This window comes from Pelodiscus sinensis, chromosome 8 (genome assembly GCF_049634645.1).
Source record: "Pelodiscus sinensis isolate JC-2024 chromosome 8, ASM4963464v1, whole genome shotgun sequence".
NCBI lineage: Eukaryota > Metazoa > Chordata > Testudines > Trionychidae > Pelodiscus > Pelodiscus sinensis.
The window spans coordinates 39059958-39076239 of NC_134718.1; the positions used below are offsets into that span (position 1 = coordinate 39059958).

General features: G+C 43.6%; 2 protein-coding genes across 7 annotated transcripts in view; one reads left to right on the forward strand and one right to left on the reverse strand.

The window, feature by feature from the left end:
• The window catches only part of RNLS (renalase, FAD dependent amine oxidase), a 137773-nt gene that overhangs the window by 100552 nt on the left and 20939 nt on the right, over window positions 1-16282 (reverse strand). The window lies entirely within an intron of this gene.
• Window positions 1-16282, forward strand: part of LOC102457693 (lysosomal acid lipase/cholesteryl ester hydrolase-like) — a 136957-nt gene that overhangs the window by 56570 nt on the left and 64105 nt on the right. For all 3 annotated transcript variants that reach the window (XM_075935088.1, XM_075935087.1, XM_075935086.1), the window contains one exon: window positions 4835-4984. The gene's annotated coding sequence lies outside the window, so the exon portion shown is untranslated. The remainder of the gene's footprint in view (window positions 1-4834; window positions 4985-16282) is intronic.

Here is a 16282-nt window from a genome sequence, read left to right on the forward strand (position 1 = left end):
CAATCAGGCCAATAGACAGCAGAAAAATCTTAGAAGCTTAGGAAAGATCAAAGCTAAATCTGAGGTTGAGCAGAAAACCCCACATTTCATTTAGGCTATGTCTAGACTGCAGGCTTCTTTCGAAAGAGGCTCTTTCGAAAGCATCTTTCGAAAGAGCCTCTTTCGAAAGAGAGCGTCTAGACTGCACGGAGAAATTTCGAAAAAGCGGCTTGCTTTTTCGAAAGAAAGCATCCAGTGAGTCTGGATGCTCTCTTTCGAAGAAGCCCTATTTACATTGAAGAACGCCTTCTTTCGAAAGAGGAACTTTCGAAAGAAGGCGTTCTTCCTCGTAAATTGAGGTTTACCGCCATCGAAAGAAAAGCCGCGTTCTTTCGAATTAATTTCGAAAGAACGCGGCTTGAGTCTGGACGCAGGGGAAGTTTTTTCGAAAAAAGGCTACTTTTTTCGAAAAAACCCCTGAGTCTGGACACAGCCTTAGGGATGATTTGCCACCCTTATTCATGCAGAGCAGTATCTCACTTCTAGACCAGATTCAGATACCCTCTCATGGTAGGTAGCACTTTACTTCCCAAATGGTCGTAATAAAGATACTGATAAGAGTACAATACTATTCTGCATAACAGAAGCCATGAGTACAAAGATATATAATTTCAGGTGAAAAAATAGTTTTAAAATGTCATATTTAAAATTGTCATCTAAGTGAACAAAATCATACTGACCACTCAAAAAGGCTCCAAATTCACCTCTTTCATTCTTACGAACGCATATGTGCAAGTGAACTTTGTTGATGTGCCTATACCGATACCTACAGAATTACATGCGCACACAAACTGAGGAGACAGAGGATGTGGGTACGTGAGTTCATAAGTAGAGCCTTGAAACCTGACCTGAACCCAATGGGACCTTACTTATTCCAAGTGTTGGTTTAAGTAAGATCCAAAAGCAACCTGATCCTCCTGGACTTGGGGAGTTTGAGCTAGGGATATAAGTGACTAGTCAACTAGTCGACTACCCGATAAGCATAGTGAATCGACTAGTCGCTCCCTCCCCCCCTACCTGCTGCCCCTATCAGAGAGAGGCATCAAGTGGGGAGCAGGGGCTGGTGCCGGAGGGAGCTGTCTTGAAAGCCAGTTCCCTCCAGCACTGTCATTGTGGGAGGGCGGGGAGGCAGAGGCATAGAGGGGGGAGCAGGTGCGAGGCAGGAATCAGCTGATTCCTGGCTCGTGTCTTGTTCCCCTGCTACATTTCTGCCTTTTGCATTAAGAGCCTGATGACTCTTAATACATTTAAAAGGCAGAGCTGCAGTGAGGTTAACTCCCAGGGCTGTGTGTTAACCCCGCTGCAGCTCTACAGTTTCCCTCATTATCGACTAACCGAGTAGTTGATGGAAATTCCATCGACTACTCAATTAGCTGATTAAATGCAATTAATCCTAGTTTGAGCAGCAGCAGTGGCTGCAAGCCACTCTCCTGTTGGCTGCTGCCATCTTGCTGCGATCTGCATGTGCTGCAGAGTGAGAATTCTGACAGAATACAGCATGCACAGCAAAGCTGGAGCAGATGGCAGGAGCAGGAAATGCAGCTACCGGCAAAAAGTGGCCAGAGATGGACTGCAGACATGGGAAGGAGGAGACCCTTACTGGGACTAGTGCCAACGACAAGATATGGGACTGATGCACGCTCAGGGGGAAGTGCTGCATTTGGATTGGGTCTTAAAAAAACGTGAGCTCAGGTTGGCAGACATTTTATTGTGAAAAATTTAAATAAAGTTGTATGCTGCTAGAAGAAATCATGCCCCTCCCATTCTTGGTATAGTTCACAAGACGCAGAAGGCTGGGGGAATGATCAGCTGACTGCATGAGTAAACTGCGTTGTGAAAAAAATAGTTTATATTACTAAATAATGGAATAATTTTATAGCAATGGCCAGAGTCATTGTACAGCACATCATGGCAACATTTATTGAACAAACCATTTTCCCACTCCAAATTCCTGAGATTAACAGTGGTGAGTTGTGTGAGTTACTCATTTGGTATCTATCCTTTTTCTTTTTTTAAAATGGCTGACCATTTTATGGGCATATGAAGTGCCTAGTGCCTGACACTGTATACCAGATGTTGAGTCCCTTGTATACTAAAAACAATCCATGTGAGTTAATATCAATTTCATTTAACTTGAATGGAGAAATTCTATAACTTGACATTTAAATTAAAAATTTAGCTGATATGGGGTCTAACCGTCCTCAGAATTACTACTAAACTTTTTTTTATCAAACAAGTCTTGTAATAGTATGTAAAACATGCTGCTGACGTGACAGTTATTTTAATGCCAAATGAGTAACAAGCTAGCTTTCCTTTAAATGAAACCATATTTTCTATGCTTAAAAAGTACTTTGATGGTGAGGGAAAGAGATTAACATGAAGAGTGTAAAAGAAAGCTAAAATATCTCAGTTCTCTGTCATGACTTTATTTGGTGGTCCGGAATGTACCAGCCGGGAAGTGCTGGCAATTCCCTCAATAAAGATGTGTAATTTCCAGAAATTGAGCATATGGTGTTCATCTATGAACAAACAATGGAGATTTCCTGGGCCTATGGATTTTTTTGTGTGCGCCTGGGCTATAAACCTATATATCACCTCTATAATTCAAAACTATACCTTCTGTTAGATCTGGTGCTGCAATGCCCAACTCAAAAGGCAAGTTTAAAGATCGTAAAAAAGTTACTCCCCCCTATAAATCAAAGCCCTTATAAAATACAATCTGATTTCATCATGCACTGTTTGATCAGCACAGCTAGTGCAGCATAGATAGTTATATTAAGAAAGTGAGTTAGTGGGTAAGAGAAGCTGAGGAACCAGCAAGATGGCACTGGTATGAACTGGTTCCCTGTCCATTGTAGGAGCCCAACCCTGTGCTGATACCACTTGCTGTTAACATAAAAAAGAAAGACATAACCAAAAATATTTAATTTCTTTATTCTTTAACTGACAGCATGCAAAAAGTTTTGCATTGATGAGCAGAACTTGTTGTAGCATGGGTTCCCAGGATCCATATCCCCATACTTCAATAGCATTCTACAGGTTGGACCTTCCTGGTCTGGCGCCCTCAGGACCTTCGTGATCCCAAAGGAGGGATTTTGCCAGACCAGAAAAGGTCATTTCTGGCTCCCCTGCCACTGACCCCCCAGCCTGGCCAACTCCCCACCTGTCACCAGCCCTTCTGCCCTGCCATGGCATCCCATGGTCCCACCTCTGGAGCTCCCAGCTCTACCATGGCAGACCGCCGCCCCATCGCTCGGGCTCCTGGACCCACCAGCCCTGCTGCGCCAACCTGCAGTCCCACCATCAGGGCTCCTGGCCCCACCATGGCAGACTACTGCTCCGCCAGAGCCTTCTGGCATCCCGGCCGCCCTACTGCCCACTCAGCTGGACTCCTGCGACAGGGCTCCCAGCTGCTGATCCCTTGGCAGCCAGTCTGGCTGGGTTCCTGACCCCCACGTGTCTCCTCCCTCTGGCCCTTCATGAGACTCTCTGATGCAGCAACATCTATTGTCTTGGTAGATCACACATATTGCCAGACCAGAGAGTCTCAGTGGAGAGGGTCTCAACTTGTAGAGTTAATACAGAGACATATATAGCAGTGCGAAGTGAGGATAGCAGCATAGGATTCACTGAGGGGGTGTCCCCATCTCAAATATGTTCAAAGTAAAATATAGTCCTTAATAAAAAGCCCAAATATTTCATTCATGAAGTTAGTGAATGATCTTATATTGCCTCATTTATATCACATATTGTGGATCTCTCCTATCCTCCTTTAATTTGTTCTACATTCTGTGACCTCTTTCCAAACAGATTTTTCCAAAGACATTAGGTATGCAGCTGCATGTGCACATCAATATACAAGTGTCACTGTGCATATTAATCAGGTAATTACACTCAAGTGGCCATTTGTGTACAAAATTATCTAATTTTTACAGGCAATTTGAATAACAGAGTGTAAAAATTAGGTCTGAAATTGTACACACACTTTAGGCATTTAATTGTGTATCTAACCTGAAAATCTGCTTCTTGGTGTCTTTCTTACGCTGGCATCAGGAGAGCCACAAATATTGCATTGGGACAGAGCTGTCAGAGGTTAGGGTTAGAGCAGTGGTCTCCAATCTTTTTAACTACAAGATCACTTTTTCAATTTAAGTGCAATGTAAGATCTACCACAAACTCAAATACCCTTGCCCCACTTCCTTCCCACCCCTTCTTTGCGGTCCTGTGCCTTGGCTCCGCCCCTTCTCCAAGGTATCACCCTGCTCACTCCATCTCCCATCCTCCCCCATCCTCACTCACTTGCACCAGGCTGGGGTAGGAGGATGGGGTGCAGGCTCTGGTCTTAGGCCAAAGGGTTTTGAGTGTGGGAAGGGCTCTAAGCTTAGCCCAGATTGGGAGATTGGGTTGCAGGAGGGGTTTCAGGGTGCAAGGTCTGGGAAGGAGTTTGGGTGCAGGGGAACTCACGCCTGGGGCAGGAGACTGTGTGCAGGAGGAGGCTTGGGGCTGGGATGGATTCAGGAAGCAGGTTCTGGCTGGGCACTGTTTAACGAGATGGCCTCTGGACAGTGGAGCAGTGGGGTTTAGGCAGCTTACTTCTGCCCTGGCCCTGCACCACTCTTGAAAGCAGCTGGCATGTACAGCAACGGCTGCATGGCACCATGTGTTGCCCCTCATCGACAGGCACTGAGCCCACAGCTTCTGGCCACGATTCCTTGTTATTGATGGGATTTTAGTTGGGATTGGTCCTGCCTTGGGCAGGGGGCTGGACTTGATGACCTCCTGATGTCTCTTCCAGCTCTATGATTCTATGATCAATGGGAGCTTCAGGAGTGGTGTCTGCAGGCAAGGACAGCATGTGAAGACCCCCTGCTCTGCTTTTCTCAGGAGCTGCAGCCACTTCCAGGAGCAACAATCACCATAGGGATAATTACTCCAGCCACAACAGGTTAGGCATTTTAGAATTCACTACTCAAAGAATGAAATTTAAGTGTAAGAGAGAAATGAAAATTATGGAATGCACAGACCAGTCAAAACCCAAAACTAACCCACTTGGCAAGCAGAAAAGTAGTAACAACAACTCCTCCCCCTCCCCCACACGCACATATGTATTGGGTCAGGAGATGAGAGTGAAGGACAGTGTGTGTTTATGAAAATGACAGACACACACAGTGTGTGTGTGTGTGTGTGTAACAGAGATTTGCATTACCAAGGTCCCTCCATCCCCTTCTCTCTGTGTGGAGATAGGGTACAGGAGTGGGGGGGAGGAGGAACACCCTGACATCAGTGCCCCCCAATCTTCTCCCTTCCAAACTCTGCACAACAAGCAGGAGGCTCCTAGGGAGACAGCTCGAAGGCAGAGGGCAGGAGCAGCATGACAGTGGGTGGAGGGGCAACTGAAGTGCCAGTGCTTGACAGCTTCCCGACCAAACCAGTCAGGATCATCTGTCAGAGGCTCCAAGATGTACCAGTAGATCCCAATGTACTGGTTGGTGACTACTGGGTTAGAGCATTACAGAAATAGGAATTATTAAAAATTCTGCTGACCTGGTAATAGTATGAATATAAGGAAACAGGTAGAATGGAAACAAGTATCATGTCCAGATAAAACACTGTAACAAATATTGTTGCTCAAAAGACAAAAGTTACTCTTCGTTATGTTTTCCTCAGGGTACAGGTAGTAGCTGCTGACTACGGTAGAACTTCAGATTTATGAACATCTCAGGAATGAGTTATTCATAAATCTGGACAAAATTTTGGTGGTTCTACCAAAAGTTTGCAACTGAACATTCATTAACTACATGCCTTTGAAATTTTACTATGCAGAAGAAAAATACCACTTTTAACTATCTTAATTTAAATGAAAGAACAGAAACAGTTTCCTACACTTGTCAATTCTTTTTTAAAACTTCCTTTGCCTTTTTAAAAAATAATTTACATTTAATGGTTGCCCCTCCCCAAACCGGAATTCCCTGGTCCAGCAACATCCGGGGTCCGGCAGAACCACAGATGTTCCTTGATCAGAGAACTCTGGTAGCCTAGTGGCAGGAGAGTAATCCAGAAGGGATGGGGCTGGCGGCAGCCCCCGACAGCCTGTGACAATGGGACTCAGTCTGGGCAGCCCCCAGAAGTTAAGGATTGGGCTGGCAACAGCCCATGGCAGTATGGGGGCGGGGTCAGAGCCTGCAGGCTGCTGCGGGGCTGGGACTGGGACTGGAGCCCAAGCACTTGGCAACTCTTGGCAGCCCAACCAGGGCCAGAGCCAGCCCCTGGCAGCATGGACTGCTGGAGCGTGGCAGGAAGTCCGGCCAGGGAAGCAGGGCCAGCAACACAGTGGGGCCAGCACCCTAGCAGGCAGCCTGACAGGGGCTGCAGGTAGTCCCTCTCGACCCCCCAGTTGGCAGCTGGGGACTACGGCAGGGAACCTTCTGTAGTGTAATGAATTCCCTGATTCAGGACCAGTCTGATCCCAAGGGCTGCAAATAAGAAATGTCCAAACTGTACAGTATTGGAAGCTTCAGGGGGTAGCCAAGCTAGCCTGCACAGGATAAACTTAAAAAGCAACAAATGGTCTGGTAGCACTTTATAGACCAACAAAACATGTAGATGGTATCATGAGCTTTCGTGGGCACGGCCCACTTCTTCAGATGACCGGAGTTTTCAATGTACTGTATGGGGTATTCCTTTCTTTCTTTGGGAGGTTTCTGTTGCTGCCTGACTGTGTACTTCCAGTTCCAAATGAGGTGTATGGTTGACTCATGAGTTTGCAACTGTAGTGTACATAACTCTGAGGTTCTATGGTACATAAACTGAAACTGTAAACAGCAGAAACCCTGACCTCATGAAATGATCAGAAGACCAGATTGCTTTCATTAGTCCAATTAGGGTGATCCAATTTGCTAATTACACGTACAGTAACATGGAAAGTACCTTTTTGGGGAAGGACTTGGAGGGGTATTCATTCAGATCTTTCCATATTAAGATCCTGTAGATTATCTTGCGCAAAAGGATTTATTATATTTTTTCAATTAGAAATCCTTTACCTAATACAGGTATTAAATAATTTAATTTTTTCATAAATAAAATTTAGTTTTCAGTATTTGTAATAAAATTAACTATTGTACAAATCATAATTTTATCTAGTTTGGTCTAATAATTAAAACTCTCTTTACAATTTCCTTAACAATCACAGGATGAGGCTCTGTTAATGGATATTTAAATTACTATCAAAGGATACGAGACCGATAATACTCTGGGAGGTCTTACATATGATTTTCTTTGATCATTACTAAAAAATGTTTATATTTTTAATGAAAGCTGTGTACATTGTGTGATTTTACCTACAAGTGTGCTGCTTCAGAAAAAGCACTTATTACACACACAAAATCTTAACTGCCAAAAAAACCTCTTGAACACCTGTTTGATCTTCCAAATTTTGGAGGGTGCAGAGTGGAGATGGGGAAGAGGTGCAGAACAGAGGAGCCAGTCTTATGGTTAATAGGCATGGATCAAAGTGCACTGGGGTAGATGTTCTATGGGCGTTTTCAAGGAACTTTAAGGTGATTCACCATGGTGGAAGGCTTCTGAGGGTATGGTTGGGGGAACTGATTTTCTCATTTAACATGCAGAATCAAAAATCTCCAAAACAAACTTATTTGTGCCTACAAAAATCTCTTACTTGGATAATTAAGTCTGGAACAGCTCAGCTCTTAAGGTATCAAGATAACTACCCTTGACTGAGTAATACTTATCTATTTTTTAAATACAGTATATCTGTAGGAACCCAGTCATTGTTTCAACAGAAGAGGTATTTGATAGGGAGAAGCCTCTTCGCTCTCCTAATTGAACTCCTGGTGCAGTACAGGTTGAACCTCTTTGATCCAGCAACATCTGTGGTCCAGCAGGGACAGGGATGTTGCTGGACCAAAGTGCCCTGGAGCAATGCAGGGGCTGAGGAGCCCCTAGTGGGCCAGGGAGCATCTGGGAGCCCCCGTCTTGGCCCACAACCCCCGCATCAATGGGGCCACCAGGGAACCCCCAGCATTAGTGGGGTCACGTAGCTGGAGAGCCCCAGTCCCAGCTGGGAACCTCAGGCTGCAGCTAGGCTGCCTGAGGCCAGGCAGCCCCAGCCAGAAACCCTGAGAAACCCCCGGTGGCAGCAGAGCTGGGATTACCGGGCAGCCTCTGCTGAGGAATCCCTCAGCTGAAGTGGACTGGAGCAGGCGGGCAGCCAGAATCCCCAACAGCAGCAGGGCAGGTTGTCCAGGCAGTCCTGGCTCAGGAACCCCAAAGGTGGCTGGGTGGCCCCAGCCGGGAACCCCAAGAGACCCTGGGGCAGTGGGCCGGCAGCAATGTGGGGAGCCATGGGGGCTTTGGTAGGGGCCAGCAGCAGGGCAGGGAGCCCCAGTGAGAGGAACCTGGGAGCAAAGCAGCTAGCAGCTGCCCTCCCTTGGTCAACTCCCGAGTCTGAAACAGCTCAGCTCTTGAAGTGTCAAGGTAAATTACTTTTCCCACAAGATTTAGATTTGTGTTGCTGAGGCGTGCCTCTCAAAACTCAAGTCCTGATATAGCAATTATTGAAGTCCTTGAAGGAATACAATAGATGCAGGCTAATAGGTCAAAATAGGTAAATCTGAAACAACAGAGGTAGAGCAATAACATTGTGATAACACTCTGCTCAGAGCACCTGGAAGGAAACCAGGTCACCTAGTACATTCCCCAGCCAATGCAAACCAGCTAGATATTTCTCCCCAGACTGAAGTACTGTGTAACTTTGGCCATAAATACAACTGATTGGTCTGCTGATGCTGCAGATATGGAGAAGAACAAAGTCAAAAAGACCCAGGTGAGGTTCTTGAGATTTGGAGATACAGACCTAATTCTTATATTATTTCATCCTGTGCCCGACACACTTTTCACTCCGATTCCTAGTACAATCAAATAACTGTTCTTTTGCATGACCTAATCGTGCTCCTATTGATTTCTATGGGAATTCTGCTACAGCCTCTTCCCGACTTACAAACTGGTTACGGACCAAGCAATTGGTCGTAACTCGGTTTGTTTGTAAGTCGGACCCCATTGAGTTACACGCGACCGCGTTGTTCGTAAGCGCGGATCGCGTTCGTAACTCGGAGTCCACCATTTACGACAGCTTTGGTCATAACTGCGAATAGTAGTAAGTTGACCGCAATTTGGGGACCGGCTGCATTTATACCTTATACCTTTCAATTTTTTTTTAAGTCTTTCCTTAAAAACTTAATTCTATTCTTTGTACAACTTTCTGTTTCTTAAACCTTATCAATTTGGTTTTAGCATTTCCTCCGAGTATGGTACAAGTTGCGATGAATTCAATTAATTAATTCAATGTTCAAAAATATGACCAAGTCAGTTTCTTATACATTAAACCAAACCTCAGTATGGCCTCTTGACAATAACGAAGAGCTAAAATTCCCCTAATAAACAATTCAAGTTATTGAGGCAGAGCCAACTCATTTATAAAACATTAATATAGGTTGAACCTCTTTAGTTCGGCATTCTCTGGTCTGGCAACATCTGTGGTCCGGCATGATTTTAGTTAGCTGGATTTCCACTTATGGGTGTGGTCAAGTTTCCTGCAGTCCCATAAAGTTTGTTTACAGTAGGGATGTAATAGTGTAGTCAATTAACCGATAAGCAAAATCTTATAGGTTAATGCTATAGACTACATGCATTTCCCTCCTCCCACTCTTGCCAGTAAATTTTTTGCAGGCTGGCCAGCAGGCTGGCTCAGTTCTGGCTCCCGCCAGGTCCAGAACCTACATCTGCTGCAGCTCTGCATTTAAAGTGTATTAGGCGCCAGATGGGTAGGCCGCCTGGCTTACTTCTGGCTTGTGCTGGGTCCAGGAGCTTAGACCCCCTGTGACAGGGCAAGGCAGCCCCACACTGAACCTACAGGGCCCAGCCAGGGTTACCTGGCTGCAGAGGCCCCTCCCCCACAGCCCTACCGAGCATGCCCAGGCTGCAGCAGGGCTATAAAAGCCTGGGCCAGGAATCAGTCTAGGGAGACAGCCGAAGGCGAAGGACTGGAGAAGGGAGCTCTCCCTCAGCGGTTGCCAGGGACTCCAGGAGAGGCTGGAAGGAAGGCGGAGGCGAGTTGTTGCAACCCGGAGACTGCCTGCAGAGGGGACGCCGGCCTGGAGATCGCAGCCAGCTGGGCAAGTCCAGGGGAAGGAAGCCCGGGGGTCCAGGTAGGAAGTGGCCCAGGGCAGGAGCGGGAGCCGCCTCTCCTGGCCCGAGAACCTCGGCGCGTTTCGGCTGGATGGCCCCGCCGAGGGAGTGACCCGGTACCTGGTTGCTCACAGGGCCCTTGGCTGGGACCTGGTGGAGTAGGGTGGGCCCGGGTCCCCCTACCTGGGGTGCGTCCCCGCTACAACGATAAACTGCTTTGTGGAATCGGCCTTGCTTAAAGGGCCAGCTATAAACTGTTTTGGGGACTCAGGCCAGAGGGCCTTCAGCCTGGCATAAAGGGCCAGGGATAGACTGTATCACAAGGGTGTCGGGGACCCAGGAGGGAGGGGCCCACCACACCCCCGCTTAGACAGGGGCTGGTGCCACCTCATGATGCTGCCTCTTTATCAGAGGCAGCAGCACTGGACAATAGGCAGCCAGTCCAGAAGGGGATCTGGTTTTAAAACAAGCTCCCCTCTTGGACTAGCTCCTGCCTGGTACTGTGCACTGCTGCCTCTGATACAGTGGCTGCTGCTCGTGGGGCTATAGAATAGTCGACTAACTGATAAAAATTCATGAGCTTACTCAACTATTAAATTAACTGATATTTAACATGCCTAGCTTACAGTCACCGGTCCTGGCTCCTGTGCTGTTATTTAGCTCTAATTTACCCCTAAATATCTGCTAAGAGCCCAGCAGGCAGTGGACATGTTGGTAACACTGCTAGACAATATTGATCTCCCATGGTCTGGCAAATTCTCTGGTTCAGCACCGGTCAGATCCCGAGGGTGCTGGACTAGAGAGTAATTGCACCTCTAGTTTACCTGTAATTGTAAACAAGGGTGTCACTTTCCTTCTTATATTGCTTTCGCTTCTGGATGTTTCATTATACCAGGTGCACCCCAGCTCACTTACTACCTCCTTGCTCTGGGATACAACATCTCTGAACACTTTGTGCTGCCATATCCCCTTGCAAACTCACGTCAAATTTATTTTTCATTATCTTTTAATTTTAAACATTTTTAATAAAAAAAGCAATGGATAGTACAGCATGTTTACAAATACAGAAGATCTCTCTACCTTGCTGTTTTAGCAATACAGTATCTGCCTAGCTATGTGATTTCTTGTGTGACCACGTATCACCATACCATCTGGTAGCACCGCAACAGGTGTTGCACAGCATATCCTCAGAACTATTATTTATGGGAGAATTATTCTTTTATTTTAATAAGATTAACATCCCACATACTCTTGGAAGTTATCATTTTGAGTGAAACCCTGGCCTTGCTGAAGTCCTAGGTAGTTTTGCATTTGACATCAACAGAGCCAAGGTTTCATTGTAGTACTGAAGCAAATGTTGATGCATTTCTCTATTTGAAATTTCTTTTAGTTTACACAATTATTCTCAGGAATTGAATAGTGATTGTAGGGGAGTTTTCAAGGATCCATATCACTTACAGCAGTTAATAGGTAAACAGTGTAATACAGCCCTTTTTCAATGATGGATATAAAATCTTAATCAAGAATTTGAAGAACTGAGTTATATAGGTCTAGTTTAATATATAAAATACAAATTGTAACTGTCTGACATTGGTGGTAAGATCTTAACAAATAATTGATTAGCTATTAATAGTTTGCAAATCTGGATCAGCGTTTTAAAGCAGGGTTTCAAATGTATACTTTAAAAAACAATAGCATTAATATGATTTCACTATCAGAATAGGTAATGCTTACACTTTATTTAAGCCTAAGTATAAATAAAATAAAATAAAATCATACAACTTATCCTATGATCACCTGCACATACTTTAGTCGTGTGGGGGAAAACATCTTTTTCAATAAAGTTTTACCTTTTCACTGAAAACTTGTATAATGTAAAATGGGTAACGTTAAATTTTATTTACATGGGACAGGGTGGAGGGAGGAGGCTAAAATGTAAATTATTGCTATTTCTGAGATCAGCCATTTACATATTTCTGCATCCAGAGAATGAAAGGTCAAGTTTAACTCCAATACATGACCTAGGAGTTACTGCCAAACAAACACTCATCACTGCTTCCCAGCCTTCTTCATCACAAGAAAGAATGGGACCCAAGCTTAGCAGGTCTGAACACAGTTCTCTATTCTGAGATGGCCCCTCTTTGCTACTCCAACAACATTAAAAGGCTTTAAAATAGATGGATCTGGCCATCTGGGATTTACCCTCCCCAAGTGATGGAAGAACTCTATTCCACCAACCCACAGAAGACTTAATGTAGAGATAGTGGCTGAAGAATGCCTATGCTCCAGCAGCTCTGAGTTGCACCATTTTAACAAGATGTGATTTTTAAAGTGGTATACAAATCTGTACAGATTTGTTTTGATAGTATTAAATAAATATATTATGCATTTGTCAGACAAGGCAAGGTGAAAAATATATCTTGCACTTGGAGCAGAAAGTGGTGAGATTTGTAATGGTTCCTGGGGGAGTTCATTCCTCAGCTTCAGACCACACCTGGAGAAGATTCTGTCTCCTGGATGCATGAACTTCACTCCATCACTGAGGCTACATCTACATTGCACTGTCTTGTGCAATAACATATGCAAATGAGATGCAGCAATGAATATCACTGCACCTCATTTGCATACTTAATGAGCTGCCATTTTGCACAAGGAGCTTTTGAAAGAGCCATTCCACCGCTTATTTTCAGGCAGAACGGCTCTACACTGCTCCTTCTTGCGCAAAAGCCCCTTGTGCAAAATGGCAGCTCATTAAGTATGCAAATGAGATGTGGCAATATTCATCACTGTGCCTTATTTGCATATGTTATTGTGCAAGAGCGCGCAATGTAGACGTAGCTTGAGATTTCCTTCATGCCAAAGGAGCTTAGTGGTTGTTGAACATGGCCTTTTTCCTGGTGCTTTATGTGGACTTTCAGGTATTGTGGTCTCTGGTCCTGGAATGTTTTGAAGATAAGGACCAAGAGTAGAAAACCACTGTAAATAGTAGAGGATAGGTGCTAATGATAGCTTGTGTTACTGAGGAGATGTAAATCTGTAACATTTTATACTAGGTGGAGTTTACCTAAATACAGAAAAATTATTGCTCAAATACATCACATTGCAATAGTCCAGTGAGTGGCTCCTGTACATGTCAAAGGGAAAGAGGCAGTGGGAACCCACACCAGCGGGGACCAAAGCAGTCCCCGCTGGCTCAAGTTCCCCTATGTGCCTCTTCCTTTGAAATGTATGAGCGCCACAGGCGGCTTTTGTGCATTCAAAGGGAGAGGAGCAGAAGTCGGACCAGTGTAAGCAGGACTGTTTCAATCCCGGCTAGCGCCGTTTCCCACTGCCCTCTGCCTCCCCTCTTCCCCTTGCCTACCTCTCTCTGATAGAGGCAGTAAGTGGGGGGAGGGGCAGGCGACTAGTCGAGTTCCTACTCGACTACCAGATAAGCATTTGCTTACTGGGTAGTCGACTAGTCACTTACATCCTTATCAGAGGTGGCACAAAGCACTACTTGTGTCCACTGCAATGTGAGCACTCAGCATCAGTGATCAGCTTGATCCTCTACCCCTTACTCATATGGAAAGTCCCATTGAAGTCCATATTACTGCTCATATGACTTAGAGAGGACTTCTGAAATGCTTAATTGATAGCTAATGGAACAGGCCCAAAATAAGCATACTAGGTAAGCAGATATGTTAAAAAAATCCAGATGGGTCAAACACAATCTACCAGACACATATATCCTATCTCTTGTATATATCCTGTACAATTATTTTCCACTGTTCAGAATTTAAGCTTTTATTAAACAACAAAAATCAGTAACTTTTTAGCCCTTGTGGTGGTAAAGAAAACCAAATATGAAGCAAATATAAACCCATCCCAAGGAGCCTGAAACAATAACTCTTAGGTGTGAACTCTATTGCCCCCAACTAACCTAATCTGGTGTCAGTTCTAAAGTTCATTTAAATGTCAAATTAAGTACTTCATTGCTGACCATCTCAGCAAACAGAAGAAGGAAAAGGGTGTGAATTAGGAGTTACTACAGCAAAGGAAATGCAAACAGAGGAACAAACCTGACACACACACAACCAAGGAGAGGGAAAGAAACAGAAAGAAGGATGGGAAGTAAAAGAAACAAATGGGCAGATATATCAGTGGTCCTAAAGGAAAAGCCAATTTTCCCACTGAGCAGTGCTGAATATGACCATTAATACTGAACAAATAATAATATAATTAACCTTCTAATTATTAACAAGAGCCACATCTGTTAACCCTGGTCTTCCTGCAAAACTCCTTTTGACATCAGTAGGGGTCTTGCTTTGAATTGAGAGATGTCTGTATCTATACCCTAGCCCAGCCACCACACTTAAAACTGTAATTTGGAGCTCTCTGAAGGTTTACCACTTCTATTAGTCTATGGAGTTGTTCTGGTGATGTCAGCTCAAGTAGTTTATTTTCAAAACAACATACATTTATGATTGTACTGATTCTATATGAAATGTTCATTCATGTTTTGAAAATGCCATACTGATATCAGTAATTTCTCACATCAAAGCTAATAACCTTTAAATGTTTGCATGTAGATTTTAAAAAGCACAAACAAGCCATACAATATTATATCATAAAACTAAGCATTTGAAAACCAGCTGAAACTACAGTACTGTCCCGGTCTACAGTATACTTCTCAATCATGTTATGTAATGTGAGTAAACCTGATTGTTAGTTTAAGTTCAGACAAGCCCTATTGTGTTTTCCTGGAATAGGATGAAATACAAACATTTAATCTTTATATACAAAGATATGCAATAATATTAAAGAAAGACTGGCGGCAGGGGGTGGGGGAGGAGGGCTGGTGAAAAGACATGAGTTTTGCTCTCATGATTTATTTTGCCAAATCTCTTTGCTTAGTTATACTATGGTCATATTGCACATGAAAAATATGTAAGGGGAAATAAACATTTATTTAAAAATCTATTCTATTTATAGAATTTTAATTCAAAGGTGTAACTTCTGACTTGGAGCAAAATGATGTCTTGAATATTTTAACAAATGAAACTTACCCTAATTTGTTGCATTAATTGTGTATTAAATGTTTCAGATTTACAGTATAGAAATTGCTTATTCTTAAAACAGACTCGAAAGACAAAAGCATGCCTACCAAATTTGTAAATGCAAAAAATAAATTTAGTTGCTAGATAAACCCACTCACAAGTGTACAATGTCTATAATTCTTCAAAAATTCTTGGTTTCAACAGTTTCCAGCTGCTTAGCATATCTAAACTATTTGTTACATAATGTACGTTTTGAAGAATTGAATCCTTTAATTCCTGCTTTCAAGTGTTCGATTTTTCTTCACTTAGGAGAGATCTTGTAAAATCAGAGACGCACCATTTATTTTCCTTATACTGTTCTGCAGAATCTTAGGAATTGCTAATGGAATCCCAAATACAACCAGAGGCGACAGTTAAAAATCTACGCACAAAGCTAGATGAAAATGTTTTAGGCCTACATATTTAGCTGTCACAAAGATCATTTGAACACTGCCACCTGCTGTTCTTTTAAAGATGTTGCAACAAACCAAACAATTTCCTAATTTGCCACAAAATAATTCCCATCCTGAAATCAAAATACTTCCAGGTTCAGAAAACCGTTAACCCTTCAAGTGCCAAAAGTTTTTCAATGAGAAAAATGAGTCTATTTTTATTTTGTTGTTGTTGGTAACTCCACTGTAGCTGCAAGGAAACATTGTATTCACAAAAACAACAAGGAGTCCTATGGTACCTTAGGGTTCATATGCACAGCATGGCTTAACTCGAAATAAGCTATGCAAATTGAGCTATGTCAGTTGCATAGCTTTTTTCAAAATTGGGAGCATCTACATAGCACTTACTTTGAAATAGAGCATTCTTCCTCTGACTTCCATTACTCATCGTACAATGAGGGTTTCAGTAGTCAGAATAAAAACTTCTCCAACTTGACAGTATTTTGACATTATTTCAAAATAACTGCCTACTGTATAAACGTGGACTAAGTTATTTCGAAGTAACACTAG